Here is an 18136-nt window from a genome sequence, read left to right as displayed (position 1 = left end):
TCTACTTTCAACAAAGGGTGCTTTATAACAGAACCACCCACAGAACCAAAAATTTTACTGGCCACCTGATTTATTTTACGTACCGCCGAACCGATGTTAATGGCGGGCATACCAGATCTCCAATGCCTACGAGGAACAATACAGGACCAGCATAATTTAATATTAGGCCATCTGTTTGAAATAGCATACGTGTCCTCCCGAATTCTGATGATTAACTCCAGGGTCTTAATTTGCCCCACATCGTTGCCACCAGCGTGGACCACTAAAACGTCTGGCACACCACATGATAAAATTTCCTCTGAAAGAAGAGGGAGCAAATTGTCCCATTTTAAACCACGTTTACCTATCCATCTAATGTAAACGTTATCCGCTAACCAATGACAATTACGAGATAACGGATGCCTGCTAGCCCAGAAAATGTAGGAGTGACCCAACACCCAAACGGAAATCATAGAGGAATTGGATCCTAAAACGAGATAATAAAAGGAGGAGGATAAGCAATAAAGCACGAAAAACTAACTAAGCGGAGAAGAAACATAATTAACATATTTGCCACGAACTGAAGTTAAATTCCCCAACTATAAAATAAAACTATTTAAAACTAGAAGGTAGGGAGTGAGGTGAATGCTGGGACAAAACATTAATTCCAACCTTAAACCTAACAGAACGAAAGGAAAAGCAGCAACCCAGGTGAAGGTGCAAACCTATAAGGAAAAAGCCCTTCAATGCCCCCGCAAATAGCGGCGAGCAGCCTAGCGCCCTGGGTTCACTAGCTTAGAGGAGAAAAGAGGTAGAGAAGAGCTGCTTAGAGGGAAAAAACACATGTTAGACATAAGGACGAATATACGATTTATAACAGCCAGACTTCCATCTTCCTAGCCGTTGTATGGAAGTTACTGAAGCCCCACTCGCTGCGGCCGCTGTGGCCGCCCCTATCCGAAATGAAAGCGTCCCGAATTCTGATGAATTTAAACCAAGAGCGTTTAACGTGTTGCACATAACCGCATGAAATTGAAATTTGGTGAGGGGGGAGAGATCTTCATGCACTAGCCAAATCTCTGATCCATGTGGCCTAATGCTGGAGAAATATTTACAAAATTTTAACAGGACATATACTTTGATCCTGTATTTTACTAAGCGTGAACCAATGACCAATCCCTGCCTGATCTGTTTTTGATCGCCTAATTTTCACTTGAATGCTGTCGTCCGACAACACCACATGTTTACCTAATAATGAAGCATCTGTCCTGCTTTTGGATTGTGCAACTAATTCACTAACTCGCATGGCGCCATGAAAAGCTAAGGAGAATCGGGACCGGATAACAGAAAAACCTCCCATCGTTTCCAGGCTGCCCGATAAGCCTTCCACGTACTTGGTGCTAGAGAGGCCTCTGCTAAGAATCTTAAACCGGACCGACCATCTGATAAACATAAAATGGACAAGATGTACCCACGGGGTCAGCACTGGGAGCTAAAGATCTAAAGCGCTCCCACTCAAAACGGTACAGAGAATCAGCAATACAGTTGTCTATACCAGGTACATGTTTGGCGTGAAAATATATGTCGAAGACCAGGCAACGAAGCACCAGAACGCGTAGCAAATTAATTGCCGGCTTAGAGGAAGCGCTCTGACGGTTAATCGCCTGCACCACGCCCAAATTGTCACACCAAAAGGAAACATTACGCCCTGAAAGCTGAGAGGCCCACAATTCTAGCGCTACGATTATGGGAAAGAGCTCCAATACCAATAAATTCTTTGTAAGCCCCCCGTCTATCCACGATTGCGGCCATGAAGCAGCGCACCACCGACCTTGGAAGAAAGCACCAAAGCCTTTAGCGCCTGAGGCATCTGTGAATAGGTCTAACTCAAATGTGGAAATGGGAGGTGAAGGCCAAATCCTGGAACCGTTGAACTTCTGAAGGAATGTCACCCATATTGATAAATCTTCCCTTATCTCGTCACTCAGAGCTATTAAAGCATGGGGTCTGTTTCTGCCTGCTGTGGCCAACTGCAGTTTCCTGCAGAAGATTCTACCCATGGGTATAACTCTACATGCAAAATTGAAGGATCCTAATAACGCTTGAATTTGTTTAAGAGTACGACAAGGAGAGGCCAGAGTACTGGATATCAAACTCTCCATTTTGGCTATTTTGTCAGCTGGCAAGCGACAGCAGCCCGCCTCAGAGTCTATTTCTATCCCTAGGAACGACAAGCAAGATGATGGGCCTTCTGTCTTATCCCTGGCTACTGGTACCCCCATAACCAAGAAAAGAGCCTGAGCCGCGTATAGCAAATCAGAGCACACTGAAGAGCCAGCCGGGCCTATGAATAGAAAATCATCCAAGTAATGAGCGATGCCCTCTTGCCTTGTGCCCGCCTGGATCGCCCAGTGAAGGAAGGAACTAAAAGCTTAAAAGTAAGCACATGACAAGGAGCACCCCATGGGAAGGCATCTGTCGATAAAATATTTATCTTTAATTTTGAAACCCATGTACCGGAACGATTCCGGGTGTAGGGGAAGTAGTCTGAAAGCCGACTCAATGTCTAGTTTGGCCATAAGAGCCCCTGGTCCAAATCTTCGAATAAGCATTAAAGCCTCTTCGAATGACTTGTAAACTACTGAACTTATGTCCTGATCTATGGCATCGTTAACGGACTGGCCTGCGGGATGTGACATGTGCTGAATAAGCCTAAATTTACCCGGAACTTTTTTAGGGACTATACCTACTGGGGATATGACTAAATCTGCTAGCGGGGGGGAATCAAATGGGCCGATCATGCGGCCTAGGCTTATCTCACCACGGATTTTTTCGTCTAGGATATCAGTGAATAAGTATGCCGATTTTAAGTTCCTAGAGGCCCTAGCACTAACTGATGTGTTGATAGGGAGCCTAAACCCGTGGCGAAAGCCTTCACTTAAGAAGGAAGCCTGCTCCGTATTTGGGTACAGTCTAAGCCATCTTTCAAGTGCGTCATTACATATGGGGGATGGGGCTTTACTGAGCGTTGTTATCATTGCCACGGTTTCTGGAGAGGCCGGGGGCACTCCTCGGACACTCTCTGGCTGCGTGGCCACCGCGGCAGTAGGAGCAGATATGTTTGTATCCGCAAGATTCACCCCTGCCGCACGCTCCATTGTTGAAGGCGAAGCATCTGTTTTTTGCAAACTGGGAAGCTCCACGTCTCCCCCCTTGCGGAAACCTATTCCACTGTGCCCCTGAACTGAAGGCTAAACTAGCCCGGTTTAGTTGCATCCAGATCTCGACATCCTTAACGCCCAAGGGCATGTCTACCCGACCCTCTACTCTCTCTCTAAACAATTCGTCGTATTTGCGCCACGTACCTGGGCGGTCGTTAATAAACATCTCGTTTATCATATGCAAATACTTCCAGACCTCCTCAGTGGCTTGAGGTCTCGTGTCAATATAGCACGCCGCGAAGGAGCAATAACCTGACAGCCAGTTAGAGAAGGTTTTGTATGCGTCCTCGCCTATCCCCCCTTTCCCTCGGGCCGATTCTAGCTCTTTCTTGCTAGCCTTAGTGATCTCGAACATGTCTACAAACCAACCTTTCTTAATCCTATCTCTAATACAGGGGCGAATGACTGCTAAAAGAGCGGTGTTCTCACAGAGCACCATGGGGTTTTTACTCAATGACGTCTTCCCTACAGGCCCTCGTCTATCTCCTTTCGATGCTGACCTACTGAAGTGAGTATTAAGAATCTTAATCAACTTCCGGGGACCCTTCCCCGATGAAGAGGGGGAGTCCTCGTCAGTGGATGACATGGGTGGGCTATGGGTAAGTGCGAGAGATAAACCAACATTAGACAACTCACCGCCTGCACCCGCAGCCGACTGCCGACCGGATTCTGCCGCCCCAGATGGCCCCGGGACCGCCGAAGTCTCCATCGCAACCTGTTGAGATTCCGGAACCAACAACACTCCCAGCGGTATGCCTGCCGAAGACGCCTGATTCTCGGATGCGACCTCTGTCTGGACCGTGGCTCTAGCTGTGACCCCAGCCGGATTCGGGGGCTGTAGCGAAGTTGATACTCCTGGACCTTGGTATTCTGAAAACACAGGCACGTTAACGTGGGAAACAACCTGATGAACACCAGCAGGAGGTAAACCCCAGAGACTGTTTTGACCTGTCCCGACCAAACCCGACGGAGGGGGAAAGTTCCAGGGGGACCCCTGATGACCCGTCTCAAACGCACCCGCAGGGGGGGCCGGAACCGGATAATAATGAGTATAGGATCCCGAAGGAACGGGGTAAGGAGGGGAAGGGTAAAAAGAACTACCCGGGACAGCCACAACCCCAGCCGGGGGATAAGGTAAATTCCAGCACTCCCCACCCCCCAGCCTGTTGAGGCTGATACTCGGCTGCACGCCCCGCGGAAGGCTACTGACAGGGTCCACCGGGATGGGAGGAGGAACTAAAGGGGGACCCCTGCCCCTGACCTGGGACAGAGACGTGGAGGGGGGGTAGGGGCAAAGAGCAAATGAGGGGGGGGGGCTACGGAAGAATACAAGTTTACACCCCCCACAAGAACATCAGCAGCCCCAGAACAGGGGCCCGCAGAGACAAAGGGATCCTCCGCCCTCCCCCCTGGGACCAGGGGGTCCCGAATGATAGGGCCTAACCCCCTATATGGAGAAGGGGCCTCCCGCTGTGATACTGATGCCTCAGATATGCCCCCAGACGATACACCTGCTCCCTCCCAGCTCCGGAAGATACCAGGGCCCTGAGGGTTAATGGAAGGAGTAAGAGGGTCCTGCTGCCTGCCAATGTCCCCCTGCGCTATCCCGCTACCCATGTTAATAACATTGGCCCCCTTAACAGCTGCGGGGGCTACCTTAGTGCCCCCCACCGCAGAAAGCAGAGAACCTCTGGCGGTGGAGCTCATTGCCTGCCGCCCGCTGGAAGGGGACCTGTGCCGACTGTGTCTGAATGGAGAAGCGCTGCGAGTCCCCCTAGCGGCCACACCGCTGGGAATAGGGGACAACGCTGTCTCCACGTGGGCTACCGCCGGGGAAGAGAGGGACTGGGCTGCGGGGACTGCATCCCTGTACCTGGCTGGGGCACTCCTCACCCTGCTAGGACGAGACATAGCTGTCAGCTATACAAAGGAGGAAGAGACAAGCTGAGAGAGAAGGGGAGAAGGAGGGGGGGGGAGGGAGAATACACGGAGCCCCGCGCTACAGAGAGAGAGGGAAAAAAGGAGAGATTGAAGGGAAGAATGAGGAGGAAAGGAGGTAAAATAAAAAGAATAAAAATAAAAAGACAGAACCACAAGGTGAAATAAAGGGGAGAAAAAAGCGGGGACACAGCACACAGAAATACAAAAGAAATCTGGAAACCAGTACTCAGCCAAGCTCTCAGGAATCCGGAAGCAGGAAGGGCAGAAGCCTCTGCACACTGACTTATAACTGTGTATAAGTCCCAACCCCTTCCTGCACTCATTGGCTGAAACTTACAGGAATCCACAGCTAATAGGTTCTTTGGTAAGTCACTCACCCGCATGATTTTAACTGCGTTTAGTCTGAGGGACACACTTCTCTTATACCTTATATGCAAATGATTTAAGGGTCCTAGCCTATAAAACCTAGGTAATTGCGACATAACGTTGCCTCAGCTTGGATCACTCAAGGGATAGTAAGCACCTGTTGTTTCCAGTTCGTTTTTCCTAGCTTTCGAGTTTACGTGCCATCTTGACACGGAGAAAGACAGGGTTCTAGGATATTTTGCGACTAAACATATTTCTACTGGGACAATCTATTTTCAGCAGATAAGCATTTTTTTAATTTACTCTTTGTATTATAGTTACTCTTTCATATTAATTTTTTACATCAAATAAACTATATACCTGTTAGACAACCTGAGAGTCACGTGTTATTAATCCTTTGTACCCCGAGCCCATTGGTTTCCCACCAGAAACATTATTTGTCTGCTGTATCTCTTGCTCAAACTACAGGTACTAGAACTAGTACTAGTGATGACCGCCTTGTGTACATGCTATAACGTGTTTGCAATCAGGAACAAATGTAAAAATGTATTTTATGTTCAGACATTAAGAGCATTCTAATAAATGTATTTCATGGACAAAAAAATATATAAAAAAAATGTTTTGTCATTAATGCTTATATTATTAACAGGTAACAATAATTCAAATATTTTTTTCTGTGTATTCTTTTGCAAATATATATTCCACATATGCATTGGACGTATCCTGCAGTGTCTGTAGTAGAGCAGACCTGCATCACAATTCATCAGTGCGCATGTCTTCAGATTTGTTCCTTGCTGAAGTCGGGAGTATGCAGAGTTGATCTACGTGCGTTTTTAAACAGGCGCACATTGTGCTCACAATGCGTGCTTTGATGAATCAAGGCCATAGCTTTTTTCTTCTGAAAATACTGTACATTCAGGTAGGGGTTGTGGAAAGACCACTTAGCCCAGCAAGTTTGCAGGGGCAGCTTTCTGCTCACTTTAATGTAATTTTAAAAAATATATATTTTAAAATTATATTTTAATAAATTATTATTTATATATTACAAAACTGTGGGATGAATTAGGGATGTATTATTGCCATTCATGAGTTTTTTTACTAGTGAGATGTCACGGAGATTGGGATCATGGAGAGCTATGGTGTTGGGAGTGTAGTGTGGCACAATATGACACATAAAAAGTAGCCTACAAGTGTAAAATAAAAATAACCCTTTCGCTGCATACAGGAAAAACACATTTTGTGTTCACTTAAAAACAAACATTTAAGATCACTGTATATTATTAACATTTTCATATTTTATGTTTTGCATCTAAAAGCTGGAATATTTTAAAATCACAGCCAAGATGTTCACCCTGACCCTTTTTCCAGACATGAACATTTAGATGCTGTAGGATTTTTGTGCGCTCTATCACACAACCTTTGAAATCTCTGACGTTGGACATTTGGGAAAAAAAAATCTTTGATGTGACTTAAATCTCCAAATAAATACCTTAAGCTCACATTTCTCAGGACAGACAGTAAATTGATCATTTTAAGACTTTAAACAAGGATTATGTCAGAAAAGTGCAGAGGCGAGGATTTATGCGTCTCCAGCTAGCCCCAAATGCTCCTCCACCCTTTGCAACCACCAAACCAAAGCAGAGAGGATAGAAAGTTTTACTTGTGCTGGAGCCAGCCCCAATGTATGAAATGTTCCAGAGCAGCAATTACAGGGAAATTTTCAGTACTCAGGAGGCTGACTAGTGAAGTGTAATTGTGTAAGTAGGAACAGACTAAATTATGTTGTGTCCATGCTGTCTGTACACTGTCAATGACACAGTATAAAGGGTTATTAGTTAATCATTTCAATGGTACACAGGTCTATAGAGACCTAAGGTCTGAAAGCTATCACGACTATTAGTTAAATAATTCCTCATACATCCACCTAATGTAAAACCAGTTATAATTTATTATTATTAACTTTTAGCATTTATTAACTGTGCGACCACAGATCTCTGCTGTCAGGTATTCACCAGGTCTTATCCATGCTTTCAAGAAGTGTAGAAGGTCTAGCTAACAGTATCCCCCCTAAACACATTAGACAGCGATAGTGTAGTATTGATGCCTCTTGCAAGGAAGGCATATTGTCTTCTACTGCACACAGTAGGCAGAAAACATCGCTGTCACTTTCTGTTGTGGCCCAAGTTCAACAGCTATATGGAGAGCAACTCTTTATGTGTTTGTGTTGCCCGTCATACAAATAGGGATGCATGCGACTTATAACCTTTCAGTTGTCTCTAACAAGCCATGAGAATGGCCTGAAAGGTACACAATCATCATCATCATCATCTATTTATATAGCGCTACTAATTCCGCAGCTCTGTACAGAGAACTCACTCACATCAGTCCCTGCCCCATTGGAGCTTACAATCTAAATCCCCTAACATACAGACATTTCATTATGCAACAGGAAGGAATCAGACGTGTGATCACTCCCTTTTCATGCTAGTGGTGTGTCAACCATATCAGTGGATCATGATTGTCTGGTCAGGGTTTTCTGGATGTTGACATGACTGCTATTTCCTGTGCCATTCTGATGTCCAAGAGATTTTACCAGAGGGCTGGTCATTGATATACGTCTTTAGCTGATTGTTCTCCTTGCACCTACCACTCATCTATGCAATGCCAATATTCATTAATAGTTGGAAAGACCCTAATGTTGCAATACTTTAAGTATAAATCATATACCCAAAGGCTGCAATCTCAATTTCGTCTCTACTAGCAAAAATTTGACACAAGTGCCTGTTATCAGGGGTTAGGAGGACTTCTCCCTATGTAGGGCAGCATTTGATTGGCTATAAACATCAGATGTTGCTGCTTAGTGCACAGAATGCTCCCCCACTTCAAAGCTCTCATGACTGAACCCTTTTAAATTGATATTTAATTTCACATATGTGTACAAAGAATAACATCACGAAAATAATTATTGTTTTATTAAATACATCAACCAATCCTTGATCTTGTAAGTTAATTAATTCAAATATCCATTTACTGCAGTTTCTTTAAAATATTCTATAAATCACATTGCTGTGAAGTGCACCTTAACTTTATCAGTCACACAGAGAGTTAGGACATTTGGGTCACTAGAACATGTTGAGAAACACTATGAGAAAGGAGATCATTTCTAAAGTTACTATTTCTACTACAACATGTTTCTACTACAACAAAGCTAGTATTATTACTACAACATGTTTCTACTACAACAAAGCTAGTATTATTACTACAACATGTTTCTACTACAACAAAGCTAGTATTATTACTACAACATGTTTCTACTACAACAAAGCTAGTATTATTACTACAACATGTTGAGAAACACTATGATAAATTAAACCTTTTCTAAAGCTATTTGTTGATCCTGATGTAATGTTTCATACCTGTCCTATCAATGTAACAGGCACTAGTTCATATATAGGTGTATGCTGACATTTCATTTTTGGGAACTGCCCCAAAACGATACTCCATTGTTTCCATTTTAAAATGTACATGTTGAAATAAGTAAAAATGTTGCTTCAAAGTTCTGTCTCTTCGCAATTTTTTTTCTAAAATAATGCCATGTCAGGAGTGTGAGGGAACATTGGGATGGTCTGTATTACTTGTGTCACTATCCTACTTTTTAATGTTTTTATCACATTGGAAAAAAAGGTGTCTATAAAAGTTATTTTCTGTATAACGTACAACAGTTGTTCCATAGCTAGCATAGGCCGAGGCCCAAACTTCGACAACTCCAAGCCTCCATGAAGGTGTAGAAATTAAGTTTATTCGTAGTGTGAAAATGCTTTGCTGCCACTTAACCTAGAAACAGCCCCACTAATGCTCTCTCCATCCCTTTTAATCTCATTTAAATATCACTTCCCGCAAAATGTAATCTTATTTTATTGCATTTGAGTGCATTATAATGTTCGCTTAATCCACATTCAGCAAGAAAACAATCTACCCAGCTTTTCCTATCTGTAGATCCAAGAATTTGCATTACTGCAGAGGCCACTATATTGACCAGCTAAGCCATGCACTTCCACATATACATGGGAGCAAAAAAAAATATGAAAGGTTAGAGAGGGCCCTGCTCATTAAAGCTTACAGGTAAAAACTAGAATGAAATCAAATCTGTGGGCAAGCAGGCTGAACCAGAAGTGTATTGAATGTGCAAGGAGACTGATGTATTAAGGCCGGGTAAGTTTATATGTAAAGATAAGGGGGTAAATGTATCAATGTCCGGATTCTTCAACTCCGGCGAGATCGGCGTCTTCAGCGCTTAAATTTAAAGCGGCGCTGCCTTGTAAAGGGAAGTTTCCCTTTACAAGGCAGCGCAGCTTTAAATTTAAGCGCTGAAGACGCCGATCTCGCCGGAGTTGAAGAATCCGGACATTGATACATTTACCCCAAGGTCTCACATGATGAGTATAGATTAAAGTATATCTTAGATCTTGACAGAAAGCACACAAAGTGGTTGGATTCATTTGGGGAGGGAAGACACGTATATCCAATAAGACAACAGAAAAATATATCTAATAAGCAAACAGAAAAACAAAGTGAAAACATGTTACATATTCTGTGCATTTATCCAGAATTTGTCTAGTTCTTGCTATTTCATTTTCACTGCTTATTTTTGAATTGCTCATAATGATAATCAATCACTATTCAACTATGTTTGGAATTGATATAAGACCAAGCACAATACATTTCTTATGACCTGAACTATAAATATCTTTAATGTAGGTTTACTTTTGTGCAATAAAATCTCTAAGTCATAATAATAAAATAATTTGAGTTGGAAACTTTATTAAAAGTGAACTATTTACAAATGTAATTGTGAATGTAGATGTATTTACTGGGTTTTCCTGTGCATATTTAACCTTCTTATGCCGTTGCGTACAAATCGCAATCGCACAGGGAACTAACAACCGATATTTAGTAATATAAAACGACTTCATCGAATTATATGACTTCAACACAGCGTACACATTAGTTCATGTTAAAATAATTGAAATAAATATTAGTTGAAATGTAATAGTTTTATGATCAACTAATGAATAATTAGTACTATTTTTTTTACAAAATTTAGAAATTGATCTAAATGTGTGTATAGCCTTGACAGAAAGAAAATAGTTGATTTGATTATGGAATGTAATAATGTCTCATGAATCTCATGCTGTACTGTGATAGCAAATAAGACATTTGACACACTTACTATAATAATAGGATCTTAGTAGAAACACAATATACATTGTAAAATAGTGTTGGATTCTGATAAATCAAAATGTTAGCAATTTGGGAAGACTGAGCATAGTATCTGGCTAATAGGAAAGTTATCGGCATAATAGAAAAGTCCATGCGATAATCTCGCTGAAAGTCATAAATATTTTATTTTACTTTTTTTTTACTTTTTTCAAGTACATATAACACATTTCTATACTTTAAAACTAGATAACACAGTAAATGCATATTTCTATAACTACTTAACTTTTGATCATGTCATTTTTTCAGGATCTTTTTCTAACAAGTTAACAAGTTTTTGTATGATTAGCCAGCCTGGGAAATAAAATGATAATAATAAAAAAAATTGATGAAATGAACAACATTAAATTAAATATTATTCATCAAAGGTGTTAGAATTTCCCTCTGGGCTGCTATCAGTAAAATCCAGCAAGAGAATAATAAAGGACACATGGCTCCAAGTTAATTAAACACTTGCACATTCTCTGTTTAATTATGTCTGGGTGAATCATTAAAGTACAGGCATCTCTTTAGTTGTCAACTGCATTGATACTTTGCTAGTTTGCATTCATTGGTCCATGGTTCCAACCTAATTGTTGAACAGCTGCTAAGTGGGTGTAGCTACTACTTGGTTTATAGAGATTAGAGGTACCTGTGCAGCCAGGATATCATTGAGCTGCACCGTTAAATTTATGAACATCTTCAGATTGAACTGAGAAGAGAATATTACCTTTCTTTTGGGACAGCCTGAGTTCATTCTTGATGAAGGATCGTTTCATATGTTCAATACGGTGAGGGATCTTTTGTTGCTACGAGTCATAACTGCGTTAAGCATTTATTTTATCTGTTGTTTCTTAAGAAAAAATATTAATGTATTAAATATAGATCAAATATCTTGGTGGAATAGGCAATAAGTATACATGAGGCTTTCATTTCCTCAGGGGTAACAATATGCAAATTTTGACTAACAGATTATTTTTTTTTTAAAAAAAACTAATCACACGTCAACAAGAGATCATATTAAGCTATTACATTTATTATTTTCTAAATTATCAAATATCACTAGGGAAATTTTTAAATGAATTTAATTGAAATCATTCCCATAAATAGTCTTAAAGTTCTACTAAACTAAAATAAATATTTATTTGAAAGAGATGAGCTAGATAGATAGTTAGATAGACATATTAGATAGATAGATAGATAGATAGAAATATTTGTGATGTCAAGTTGAAATAATTGCATGATGCTGGTGGAACATCACAGTGACGTTGAAATTACCACGATTAGAGTATAATTGGATCAACCAGTTAGAAAGACAAAAACGATAAAAAGGAAAGAAAATAAAGTAATACAAATAAAAACTGAAATATAATTTCGAAAAGTATTCATCCCCCTTGGTCAATACTTGAACCACCTATGGCAGCTATTACAGCCTGTGGCCTTCGTTATCTCTATTAACTTTGAAAAGCGACACAGAGCAATATTTGTCATTTCGCCTTGAAAAATTGCTCAAGCTGTGTCAGGTTAGTTGGGGAGCAGCGATGGACAGCAGGTTATAAGTCTTACCATAGACTTTCAATGGGATTAAGTCCAATACTCTCACTGTGCTATTCAAGGATATCTATTTTCTTTATTACATGCTACTCTAGTGTTACCCTTGCAATGTGCTTTGGCTCATTGTCCTGTTTAAGCACAAACCTGCTCTTAAGTTTGAGCCTTTTGTCAGAGGGTAGCAGTGTTTTGTTCTAAACTTGTTTGCAATGTGCACTATTAATCTCTCCAATGATCCAGACATATTTGCTAGTCCTTTCCACTGAAAAGCATCCCCATAACTTGATGCTACCTTCACCATACTTCATGGTAGAGATGGTGTAACTTTTCTGGAGTGCAGCTTGTTATTGCACTATTCATACATCCTGGCCTTCAGCCCATAAAGTTCCACTGTAGTCTCTTCAGACCACACCACTTTCTGGTAAATCTCTGTAGCATCTTCTAAATTGCATATTTTTTTATTTTGCAACTATGGCTTCTTCCTTGCAACCAGGCGCGGGCTGAGAGAGGTGTGGCCGGGGGGCACACAGGCGGCCGCATCACATGAAAAGGGATGCGGCCGCGTCATTGATGACGCGGCCGTATCCCCTGTCATGTGATGCGGCCTCCTGTGCGCTGATGCGGCCGCATCTGATGACATCATCAGATGTCGCGGGGGGAAAGCATTGTATTTTGCAGCCGGGGGGCCCTAACAGCGGCCTGACCAAGCGGCCTGGGGGGCCGATGCCCCCCTGCCCCCCGGGCCAGTCCGCCCCTGCTTGCAACCCTACTATAAAGATTATTTTTGTGCAATGCCTTGGAAATTGTTGACCCATGTACAGTAGCTTCCATCATAGTATCTTAGCTAATGTTACAGTTGGTCTTGCAGTAGTTTCTCTGATAAGGGCCCTTTTTGTACAGCAACTAAGTTTATGGGGTGGAGCGGCCTGGTCTAGATTGTGTGGCTGTGGTTTATTTTTTTTCACCTCTGTACAGTTTACTACACTGAGTTCTGATAGATATATAAAGCTTTTGCAAAGATCTTGTACTCTTCCCCAGATTTGTGCTACTCTATAACCATATCACTGACTTGTTTGAAATGCTCTTTCGTCATTCTTTTTAATCTTTTTTTTAGAAAAGCATGTACCGTGTTGAAGCGTCTCACAGAGAGAGGGGTATTATTTATATTTACAAAAGAATTGACAACAAGTAGAGACAACGATAAAAGGAAATGTATCGCACCTGTGCAAATTTGAGCTGGTTATTAAAGCATATGAACACATTTTAAATTTAATACATTCTGTTTATTTGAAATGATACTTAGAACTTTGCGGATCAGTGGCAAAAATTCTTCAACCTGTTGTAAATTCAGAATCTGCAACCAAAAAAAAGTGAAAAATGTGTTAGGGTAGGGACTAAGTACATTTTCAAGGCACTGTATCTAACTTAGTTACCATTTATATATTAATAGTATGTACCTGGAGCAATTGCTGGGTGCCTCATTTACCTCCATAATCCCACTTGTATACTTTAAAGTAACATAGGCTTTTATTCAGGATTTGTACCTAATTAAATACCAGACCTTGTTTAAGTGTGTAGCTCTGCCACCAAAAATCTGTTTAATACATTTTGTTTAATTATTTATGCATTGTATGTGTACCCTTCCCCATATCTGTACTCTTCGGTGCACAATGGAACTTGGGGGAGACTGAGATAATATTTAGTTAGTGTCCCTAGACTGTGTAAATTTAATCAACATTTCAAATCATCAAAATTTATTTATATATCACCAGCAACTCTGTAGCACTTTACAATTAACTGACACTCATAGAAAGGAGGAGGACCCTTATAAAGGGAACTGGCTGGTGATCCTCCTATCACCATAGAGCAGAGGTTTTAAAAGGTTCCCGGGTTGCGCATGTGCAGAATGCTTGGCAAGATGGCGTCTGAGGATAGAGGAATGCCAGGCTTTACAACAGATAGGAGTAACCATGGGCAACCCATGTATACAAGACTCAGAATGGAACTAAACCGGTGAGATGCGTGATAGAGGGATATTATAAGCTTGCATAAAGAGGTGGCTTTTTTGAGAATGCTTAAAGATTTGAAGACATGAGAAAAGTCTTATTGTGTGAGGGGGAAATTCCACAAAGTGGGTTCATCCCGAAGAAAGTCCTGTAACCGGGAATGGGAGCATGTAATGAGAGTGGAAGAGAGGCGAAGACCTTGTGCAGAACGGAGGTGTCGAGTTGGTAGATAGTTTGAGACAAGTGAGGAGATGTATGTAGGTGCAGATTTGTTGATGGCCTTCTATATTAGTAGAAGTATTAGTTACCAATTTAGAGACTGACAGAGTGGCTCAGCAGAGGAAGAACAATTGGCAAAGGAAAATGATTTCCAAGAAAAATCAATCTAGCCGCTGCGTGCAAAATAGATTGTAGAGGTGAGAAACCAATAAGAAGCAAATTACAATAATCAATTCCTGAGATAATGAGTGCATGAATTAAAGTTTTTGAGGTGTCTTGTGTGAGATATGTGCGCATTCTGGAAATGTTCTTTAGAAGTATGCAGCATGATTTAAATATATAGTCAATGGAGTCAAGGATTACACCAAGGAAGTAGGCTTGTGGGATGGGATTTAGGCCATGTTGTCAACAGAAATAGAAATGTCAGGTAGGTAGCTTCTGTTGGCGGGTGGGAATATTTTTAACTATGTTTTTTGAATGATTCAGTTCGAGTTGGAGATAGGACATCCAAGATGAAATAGCAGAAAGACAGTTAGTACCGTGGGACAAAACAGATGGTGAGAGATCCGGAGAGAATAGATAAATTTGGGTTTCATCCACATAGAGATGATACTGACATCCAAAGGAGCATAGACAGTACATTGTCCTCACTTTTAAAGTCCGTTAGAAGTGTGTTCTGAAAGTTTCCCTGCAGCATAGTGTACTGTACAATGTAATTAATAACTGCTGTTATAGAACTCCATTGTATTTTACTGAGCATTACTGCTTTTCAATGCTGCAAGCAATATCAAAATTAATTCAAAGCAAGGTGAACACTTATCAGGATGCATGTGTGTGTGGATCCAGTGCAGCCACAGCATCAGACACAATGCCCATACAGCATACGTTAAGAAATATAAAAGATAGGCCTGCTTTTTATCTTATGGAATTAAATATATGAAATGAATGCAATGATTTTATAGAATGCCTGTGTATTTGGATTTTTGCCTAGGAAAAGAATATAAATGTCAGTAAGTGCTTCTTATATTAATGTTTACATTACAAAAAAAGATGATATATAAAATGTGCTAATTATTCTTCCCTTTTATGACTCAGGGGAAATAAACTACTAACCATCTTAATCAATATTTTATAGCTCTAAGTATTGGCTACAGGTAAACTGTATTATTTCATTAAACTAATCATGGAAGCTGTAATATACATTTCAGCACATTCATTTATTGCAACAGGAGAGACTGCTATGCAAACATGCAAGAAATGATGTCATGCATGCTATTTTGTTACTGCAAATCAGTTTTTCAGTGAATAGGCATCTATGCACAGCTTACATTTAATGAGAGATCTTCATACTTTATAATGGCTGTTTATTAAACTGTGATGATAAATTTTGCAATTAAAATGACAAGCATCACATTAGTTTGTTTCTGTTTTACTAAAATATACTAAACTTTCCAACTCTGGTGACAAGTTTGACATTTCTAATGGACTGCTGATCCAAACCACTAGCCAGGTGTTTGGAATATGTTTGTTATAATCAGCGTTATAGGTGTAGCAATCATGGTATATAATACTTCAACTAAGTCCCAACCATAGTTCTGGGCATAAGAGAATGCTTGGAGAAGGCAAACAGACACCTTTGGCAGCCAATGGAGTCTATCTGAACAGACCTATATGTTAGACCCAATGTAGGACAGGAAGAATAAAGTATGGTATTAACTAAAAACTTCCTCAAACTATTAGAAAGTCAAAGTTCACAATGGGAAGAAAATCTGTTCAGTACAGTATTGTTGTATTTGTTGTTACTTTATTTATTTGGACATACACAGACAAGAAAGCAATTCTCTTAACATTATAAATGGCCAAAATAGGACACTTAATAATATTTTTTCATTTATTTAAAGACATGTATAAGTACTGCTGCTGACTTTCAGATATAGCTCATAAGAAGTTACATATTTGTGGTTCAGCTGCAATGGATTTACTATTGTAAGCAGTGTGCTGGAGTTGTTTTATCAGAGAGCTTAGGATCTATTGCGCTGTAGCAAGAATTGTGATGACTTTGTGGACCATACTAACCAGCAAATACTGTCTAAATGTACTTTCTACAGCCCTGTAATCTCATTTAAATAATCTTATCCTAAAATGAAACCTTGTTTATACATATGGGAACAAAAAATGTGCACCTAACCTGCATTCAGCAGGTACTGCCTCAATCTGGAAATTTTTTACCATTAGAATAGGGAAACATTTACACTTTTGTAGATCTGCTAATCAATTTGCTTTCCATTAAAGTAAGCACATGAAGTCACAAATTAGGAATGGGAGTTTGTTGTACTTTTGTGAATGACCTTGAGAGAACTTGATTGCACCAGAGTAATGAAGATCAACCCAGTCAGCAGCATAAAGGATCATCATTCCTGACTGCAAATATCTTGCCTGGCTGAGAAACTGGGGGATAGAGGTAGCAGTAGAATAAGTTGTGTGGGATTTCCAGCCCCATATCCATTACTAGCAGGAGCAGATGATGATCCGAACTCAAATATTTGGTACAGTGTTGCAAAGCAAGAGTAGACTTGGGGGTAAATGTATTAATGTCCGGATTCTTCAACTCCGGCGTGTTCAACGTCTTCGGCGATTAAATTTAAAGCGGCGCTGCATTGTAAAGGGAAGTTTCCCTTTACAATGCAGCACCGCTTTAAATTTAATCGCCGAAGACGCTGAACACGCCGGAGTTGAAGAATCCGGACATTAATACATTTACCCCTTGGTGTGCTTGCAGTACTTCTCCACTGCTATTATGAACAACAGTGCTTGAAGTTTGTTACTATAATAATGTAATCCATATAACTGACTATTGTGATTAAATGAACTGAGTATAGAATTTGTGTCCATTATTGTCTTCACTTACAGGTAAGATACAGATTAACTTCGGATTCAAGTTATAACAAAGAATGTATCAAACAAAGGCACTGCAGCATCCTACTTTAATCCATAGGGTAACTATAAATTTATAGATCATCCCATGCCTCTAGTGCTTACATTCTATTATTTTTTATTAATGTCCCACTTCCACCATAGTATTAAAAAACAAGAGCAACTAACAAAAGATAACCAATAAAGAAAGACTAAGAAAAAAATCAAAGAGTAAGGGGATTAAACATGGAAAGAAAGAAGGAATAGGACACAAAAAAGAACTGAGTGAAAAAGATTATTGTCTCTTTAGCGTCATATTTTGGGAAGTAGAGTATATTATTAACAATAGTAATTGCTAATACGCTGGTATGCTCTCAATACCATTGGTATAAAAATATAGGGGTCTTTACATTGAGGCCAATGTGGCGGAAACAGTATTACCACTCTTTCCTCCATATTTGCCTCCTCTTTAATGCTTTATTATTATTATTGCTTTATTACTATTATTAACATTTATTTATATAGTGCCAGAATATTTCATAGTACTTTAATATTATTATCAAATATAGTAATAAAATGAGATTGGGCATTACAGACAGAGAGATTAGAGGGCCATCCTCTTAATCACCCTAGAGTACCCTGATACCATCCTCTACACAGTTCACACATGACTTGCATATGTTC

Source organism: Mixophyes fleayi, chromosome 1 (assembly GCF_038048845.1).
Source record: "Mixophyes fleayi isolate aMixFle1 chromosome 1, aMixFle1.hap1, whole genome shotgun sequence".
In the NCBI taxonomy this organism is placed as follows: Eukaryota; Metazoa; Chordata; class Amphibia; order Anura; family Limnodynastidae; genus Mixophyes; species Mixophyes fleayi.
This window is presented reverse-complemented; position numbering follows the sequence as displayed.